Genomic DNA, 8,815 nt, shown 5'->3' on the forward strand with positions numbered 1-8,815 from the left:
ACACTGTGGTATTTCACCCAGTAGAAATGGGAGCTTATCAAAATTAGATTTTTTTTAATTTTTATTCTTTGTGGGTCTGTGTAATCTGAGGGAAATATGTGTCTCTAATATGGACATACATTTGGCGAGAAGTTAGGAAATGCAGCTCAGTTTCCACCTCATTTTGTGGGCAGTGAGCACATAGCCTGTCTTCTCTTGAGAGCCATGTCTGCCTACGGTGGCCTTTCTCAATAGCAAGGCTATGCTCACTGAGTCTGTACATAGTCAAAGCTCTCCTTAAGTTTGGGTCAGTCACAGTGGTCAGGTATTCTGCCGCTGTGTACTCTCTGTGTAGGGCCAAATAGCATTCTAGTTTGCTCTGTTGTTTTGTTAATTCTTTCCAACGTGTCAAGTAATACTTTTTACTTTAGTTTTCTCATGATTTGGTTGCTATCCTGGGGCTCTTTTTGTGAATTATTGGTTGGTCAGTGGACCCCAGACCTCACAACCATAGAGTGCAATGGGTTCGATAACTGATTGAAGTATTTTTTGCCAGATCCTAATTGGGATGTCGATTTTTATGTTCCTTTTGATGACTTCATGATGCCATTCTTGTCTTATCTCTTAGATCGTTCACAGCCTTGTTGAAGTTACCTGTGTTGTTGATGTTTAGACCGAGGTAGGTGTAATTTTTTGTGTGCTCTAGGGCAGCAGTGTCTAGATGGAATTTGTATTTATTGTTTTGGCTACTGGACCTTTTTTGGAACACCATTATTTTTGTCTTACTAAGATTCACTGTCAGGGCCCAGGTCTGACATAATCTGTGCAGAAGATCTAGGTGCTGCTGTAGGCCCTCCTTAGTTGGGGACAGAAACACCACATCATCAGCAAACAGTAGATATTTAATTTCTGAGTCCAGTAGGATGAGGCCGGGTGCTGCAGACTGTTCTAGTGCTTATTGATATATATGTTGAAGAGTGTGGGGCTCAAACTGCATCCCTGTCTCACCCCATGGCTCTGAGGAAAGAAACGTGTGTGTTTCTTTGAACCGGACACTTGTTGTTTGTGTACATTGATTTTATAATATCTTATGTCCCCCCCCCCAAAAAAAAAACGCTTCCATCAAATTATATAGCAGACCCTTATGACATATTGAGTCAAAAACCTTTTTGAAGTCAACAAAGAAAATGTGTTTTTGTTTGGTTTGTTTGCCAATAAAGGTGTGCAGGGTGTATATACGTGGTCTGTCGTACAGTATTTTGCTAAGAAGACCATTTGACAGGACATTGTTTTCACTGAGGAAACGTTGGAGTCTGCTGTTGATGATACTGCAGAGGATTTTTCAGAGATTGCTGCTGATGCATATTTCACTTATTGGCAACAAAATGGTCTCTTTTGTGGATCAATACCAGCAGAATTGCACTTCCGAGCAGAGGTAAGAGCTGAGATGAGAAAAAGAAGAACGAGAGAGAGAGAGAGAGAAAGAGAGAGAGAGATAGAGAGAGAGAGAGAGAGAGATGATCAGACCTTGGTTCCAAATATTAGTGAAGATGCCAGAGCTGAGGATAATGTTGAAGAGTTTAAGTATAGCCAATTTGAATTTGTGGTCTGTATATTTTATCATTTTGGTTTAATATACCATCAAAACCACAGGCCTTATGGGTTGGAGGGTTTCTGTAGCTCGTATTCTAGAATGATGTATCCAAGACTGAAATCAATTTTTTCTAATGAGCAACAGAAAAACACACATGTCTCTCTGTCCTTATCTATCTCTGTCTCGCTGTCTTTATCTCTCTCTCTGTCCTTATCTCTCTCTCTCTGTATCTCTGTCTCTCTGTCCTTCTGTCTCTCTGTCCTTCTGTCTCTCTGTATCTCTGTCTCTGTCTTTGTCTCGCTCTCTGTCTCTCTCTCTCTCTCTGTCTCTCTGTCCTTGTCTCTCTCTCTGTTTCTCTGTCTATATCTGTCCTTATTTCTCTCTCTGTCTCTCTCTCTGTCTCTCTCTCTGTCTCTCTCTCTGTCTCTCTCTCTGTCTCTCTCTCTCTTTCTCTCACCACTCGCTCTCATCTCTCGCTCTGTCCGTATCTGTCTGTCCTTATCTCGCTCTCTGTCCTTATCTCTCTCTCTGTCTGTCTCGCTCTCTCGATCGAAGCCCACACGGCCTCTGGAACTGCATTCCTAGAAGTCGAGACCCGGCAGCAAAGATCTCGACCCCTCTCACCATAGATGTCCGTCAATTATTTTCTCCCTCCCTCTGGTGACAGCCATGAAGGTGATCTAGGGAGAATAATTATTGTTCATGGAAAAGCAGCTGCAACCGCAGAACACTCCCAGAACCACAGTCCCAAGGAACAACCAATCAACCAGGGGAATGTGAACAGTGCAACAAACGCGTGCAGAACAAATCACAAAGAGTAATTGATTATATAGATGTACAATTTGTATGATAATATCAGGATCCCTCTATCAGCATCCCTCTATCAGTAATGATAATATCAGCATCCCTCTATCAGTAATGATAATATCAGCATCCCTCTATCAGTAATGATAATATCAGGATCCCTCTATCAGTAATGATAATACCAGGATCCCTCTATCAGTAATGATAATATCAGCATCCCTCTATCAGTAATGATAATATCAGGATCCCTCTATCAGTAATGATAATATCAGGATCCCTCTATCAGCATCCCTCTATCAGTAATGATAATATCAGCATCCCTCTATCAGTAATGATAATATCAGCATCCCTCTATCAGTAATGATAATATCAGGATCCCTCTATCAGTAATGATAATATCAGGATCCCTCTATCAGCATCCCTCTATCAGTAATGATAATATCAGCATCCCTCTATCAGTAATGATAATATCAGCATCCCTCTATCAGTAATGATAATATCAGGATCCCTCTATCAGTAATGATAATATCAGGATCCCTCTATCAGCATCCCTCTATCAGTAATGATAATATCAGCATCCCTCTATCAGTAATGATAATATCAGGATCCCTCTATCAGCATCCCTCTATCAGTAATGATAATATCAGGATCCCTCTATCAGTAATGATAATATCAGGATCCCTCTATCAGCATCCCTCTATCAGTAATGATAATATCAGCATCCCTCTATCAGTAATGATAATATCAGCATCCCTCTATCAGTAATGATAATACCAGGATCCCTCTATCAGTAATGATAATATCAGCATCCCTCTATCAGTAATGATAATATCAGCATCCCTCTATCAGTAATGATAATACCAGGATCCCTCTATCAGTAATGATAATATCAGGATCCCTCTATCAGTAATGATAATATCAGCATCCCTCTATCAGTAATGATAATATCAGCATCCCTCTATCAGCATCCCTCTATCAGTAATGATAATATCAGCATCCCTCTATCAGCAATGATAATATCAGGATCCCTCTATCAGTAATGATAATATCAGCATCCCTCTATCAGTAATGATAATATCAGGATCCCTCTATCAGTAATGATAATATCAGCATCCCTCTATCAGCATCCCTCTATCAGTAATGATAATATCAGCATCCCTCTATCAGTAATGATAATATCAGGATCCCTCTATCAGTAATGATAATATCAGCATCCCTCTATCAGTAATGATAATACCAGGATCCGTCTATCAGTAATGATAATATCAGCATCCCTCTATCAGTAATGATAATATCAGGATCCCTCTATCAGTAATGATAATATCAGGATCCCTCTATCAGTAATGATAATATCAGCATCCCTCTATCAGTAATGATAATATCAGCATCCCTCTATCAGCAATGATAATATCAGGATCCCTCTATCAGTAATGATAATATCAGGATCCCTCTATCAGTAATGATAATATCAGGATCCCTCTATCAGTAATGATAATATCAGGATCCCTCTATCAGTAATGATAATATCAGGATCCCTCTATCAGTAATGATAATATCAGGATCCCTCTATCAGTAATGATAATATCAGGATCCCTCTATCAGCATCCCTCTATCAGTAATGATAATATCAGGATCCCTCTATCAGTAATGATAATATCAGCATCCCTCTATCAGTAATGATAATATCAGCATCCCTCTATCAGTAATGATAATATCAGGATCCCTCTATCAGCATCCCTCTATCAGTAATGATAATATCAGCATCCCTCTATCAGGATCCCTCTATCAGTAATGATAATATCAGCATCCCTCTATCAGCATCCCTCTATCAGTAATGATAATATCAGGATCCCTCTATCAGTAATGATAATATCAGCATCCCTCTATCAGTAATGATAATATCAGCATCCCTCTATCAGTAATGATAATATCAGCATCCCTCTATCAGCATCCCTCTATCAGTAATGATAATATCAGGATCCCTCTATCAGTAATGATAATATCAGCATCCCTCTATCAGTAATGATAATACCAGGATCCCTCTATCAGTAATGATAATATCAGCATCCCTCTATCAGTAATGATAATATCAGCATCCCTCTATCAGTAATGATAATATCAGGATCCCTCTATCAGTAATGATAATATCAGGATCCCTCTATCAGTAATGATAATATCAGCATCCCTCTATCAGTAATGATAATATCAGCATCCCTCTATCAGCATCCTTCTATCAGTAATGATAATATCAGGATCCCTCTATCAGTAATGATAATATCAGCATCCCTCTATCAGTAATGATAATATCAGGATCCCTCTATCAGTAATGATAATATCAGCATCCCTCTATCAGTAATGATAATATCAGCATCCCTCTATCAGCATCCCTCTATCAGTAATGATAATATCAGGATCCCTCTATCAGTAATGATAATATCAGCATCCCTCTATCAGTAATGATAATATCAGGATCCCTCTATCAGCATCCCTCTATCAGTAATGATAATATCAGCATCCCTCTATCAGCATCCCTCTATCAGTAATGATAATATCAGCATCCCTCTATCAGTAATGATAATATCAGGATCCCTCTATCAGTAATGATAATATCAGGATCCCTCTATCAGTGATGATAATATCAGCATCCCTCTATCAGTAATGATAATATCAGCATCCCTCTATCAGTAATGATAATATCAGCATCCCTCTATCAGTAATGATAATATCAGCATCCCTCTATCAGTAATGATAATATCAGGATCCCTCTATCAGTAATGATAATATCAGCATCCCTCTATCAGTAATGATAATATCAGCATCCCTCTATCAGTAATGATAATATCAGCATCCCTCTATCAGTAATGATAATATCAGGATCCCTCTATCAGTAATGATAATATCAGCATCCCTCTATCAGTAATGATAATATCAGCATCCCTCTATCAGCATCCCTCTATCAGTAATGATAATATCAGCATCCCTCTATCAGTAATGATAATATCAGGATCCCTCTATCAGTAATGATAATATCAGGATCCCTCTATCAGTGATGATAATATCAGCATCCCTCTATCAGTAATGATAATATCAGCATCCCTCTATCAGTAATGATAATATCAGCATCCCTCTATCAGTAATGATAATATCAGCATCCCTCTATCAGTAATGATAATATCAGGATCCCTCTATCAGTAATGATAATATCAGCATCCCTCTATCAGTAATGATAATATCAGCATCCCTCTATCAGTAATGATAATATCAGCATCCCTCTATCAGTAATGATAATATCAGCATCCCTCTATCAGTAATGATAATATCAGGATCCCTCTATCAGTAATGATAATATCAGCATCCCTCTATCAGCATCCCTCTATCAGTAATGATAATATCAGCATCCCTCTATCAGCATCCCTCTATCAGTAATGATAATATCAGGATCCCTCTATCAGTAATGATAATATCAGGATCCCTCTATCAGTAATGATAATATCAGCATCCCTCTATCAGTAATGATAATATCAGCATCCCTCTATCAGTAATGATAATATCAGGATCCCTCTATCAGTAATGATAATATCAGGATCCCTCTATCAGTAATGATAATATCAGCATCCCTCTATCAGCATCCCTCTATCAGTAATGATAATATCAGCATCCCTCTATCAGTAATGATAATATCAGGATCCCTCTATCAGTAATGATAATATCAGCATCCCTCTATCAGTAATGATAATATCAGCATCCCTCTATCAGTAATGATAATATCAGCATCCCTCTATCAGTAATGATAATATCAGCATCCCTCTATCAGTAATGATAATATCAGCATCCCTCTATCAGTAATGATAATATCAGCATCCCTCTATCAGTAATGATAATATCAGCATCCCTCTATCAGTAATGATAATATCAGCATCCCTCTATCAGTAATGATAATATCAGCATCCCTCTATCAGTAATGATAATATCAGGATCCCTCTATCAGTAATGATAATATCAGCATCCCTCTATCAGCAATGATAATATCAGCATCCCTCTATCAGTAATGATAATATCAGCATCCCTCTATCAGCATCCCTCTATCAGCAATGATAATATCAGGATCCCTCTATCAGTAATGATAATATCAGGATCCCTCTATCAGTAATGATAATATCAGCATCCCTCTATCAGCATCCCTCTATCAGTAATGATAATATCAGCATCCCTCTATCAGTAATGATAATATCAGCATCCCTCTATCAGTAATGATAATATCAGCATCCCTCTATCAGTAATGATAATATCAGGATCCCTCTATCAGTAATGATATTATCAGCATCCCTCTATCAGTAATGATAATATCAGCATCCCTCTATCAGCATCCCTCTATCAGTAATGATAATATCAGCATCCCTCTATCAGTAATGATAATATCAGGATCCCTCTATCAGTAATGATAATATCAGGATCCCTCTATCAGTGATGATAATATCAGCATCCCTCTATCAGTAATGATAATATCAGCATCCCTCTATCAGTAATGATAATATCAGCATCCCTCTATCAGTAATGATAATATCAGGATCCCTCTATCAGTGATGATAATATCAGCATCCCTCTATCAGTAATGATAATATCAGCATCCCTCTATCAGTAATGATAATATCAGCATCCCTCTATCAGTAATGATAATATCAGGATCCCTCTATCAGTAATGATAATATCAGCATCCCTCTATCAGCATCCCTCTATCAGTAATGATAATATCAGGATCCCTCTATCAGTAATGATAATATCAGGATCCCTCTATCAGTAATGATAATATCAGCATCCCTCTATCAGCATCCCTCTATCAGTAATGATAATATCAGCATCCCTCTATCAGTAATGATAATATCAGCATCCCTCTATCAGTAATGATAATATCAGCATCCCTCTATCAGTAATGATAATATCAGCATCCCTCTATCAGTAATGATAATATCAGCATCCCTCTATCAGTAATGATAATATCAGGATCCCTCTATCAGTAATGATAATATCAGCATCCCTCTATCAGCAATGATAATATCAGCATCCCTCTATCAGTAATGATAATATCAGCATCCCTCTATCAGCATCCCTCTATCAGTAATGATAATATCAGCATCCCTCTATCAGCAATGATAATATCAGGATCCCTCTATCAGTAATGATAATATCAGCATCCCTCTATCAGTAATGATAATATCAGGATCCCTCTATCAGTAATGATAATATCAGCATCCCTCTATCAGTAATGATAATACCAGGATCCCTCTATCAGTAATGATAATATCAGCATCCCTCTATCAGTAATGATAATATCAGCATCCCTCTATCAGTAATGATAATATCAGGATCCCTCTATCAGTAATGATAATATCAGGATCCCTCTATTAGCATCCCTCTATCAGTAATGATAATATCAGGATCCCTCTATCAGTAATGATAATATCAGGATCCCTCTATTAGCATCCCTCTATCAGTAATGATAATATCAGGATCCCTCTATCAGTAATGATAATATCAGCATCCCTCTATCAGTAATGATAATATCAGCATCCCTCTATCAGCATCCCTCTATCAGTAATGATAATATCAGGATCCCTCTATCAGTAATGATAATATCAGCATCCCTCTATCAGTAATGATAATATCAGCATCCCTCTATCAGTAATGATAATATCAGCATCCCTCTATCAGCATCCCTCTATCAGTAATGATAATATCAGGATCCCTCTATCAGTAATGATAATATCAGCATCCCTCTATCAGTAATGATAATATCAGCATCCCTCTATCAGTAATGATAATATCAGCATCCCTCTATCAGTAATGATAATATCAGGATCCCTCTATCAGCATCCCTCTATCAGTAATGATAATATCAGCATCCCTCTATCAGCATCCCTCTATCAGTAATGATAATATCAGGATCCCTCTATCAGTAATGATAATATCAGCATCCCTCTATCAGCATCCCTCTATCAGTAATGATAATATCAGCATCCCTCTATCAGTAATGATAATATCAGCATCCCTCTATCAGTAATGATAATATCAGGATCCCTCTATCAGTAATGATAATATCAGGATCCCTCTATCAGTAATGATAATATCAGGATCCCTCTATCAGTGATGATAATATCAGCATCCCTCTATCAGTAATGATAATATCAGCATCCCTCTATCAGCATCCCTCTATCAGTAATGATAATACCAGGATCCCTCTATCAGTAATGATAATATCAGGATCCCTCTATCAGCATCCCTCTATCAGTAATGATAATATCAGGATCCCTCTATCAGCATCCCTCTATCAGTAATGATAATACCAGGATCCCTCTATCAGTAATGATAATATCAGGATCCCTCTATCAGCATCCCTCTATCAGTAATGATAATATCAGGATCCCTCTATCAGTAATGATA

This window comes from Oncorhynchus masou, chromosome 18 (genome assembly GCF_036934945.1).
Source record: "Oncorhynchus masou masou isolate Uvic2021 chromosome 18, UVic_Omas_1.1, whole genome shotgun sequence".
Classification (NCBI taxonomy): Eukaryota; Metazoa; Chordata; class Actinopteri; order Salmoniformes; family Salmonidae; genus Oncorhynchus; species Oncorhynchus masou.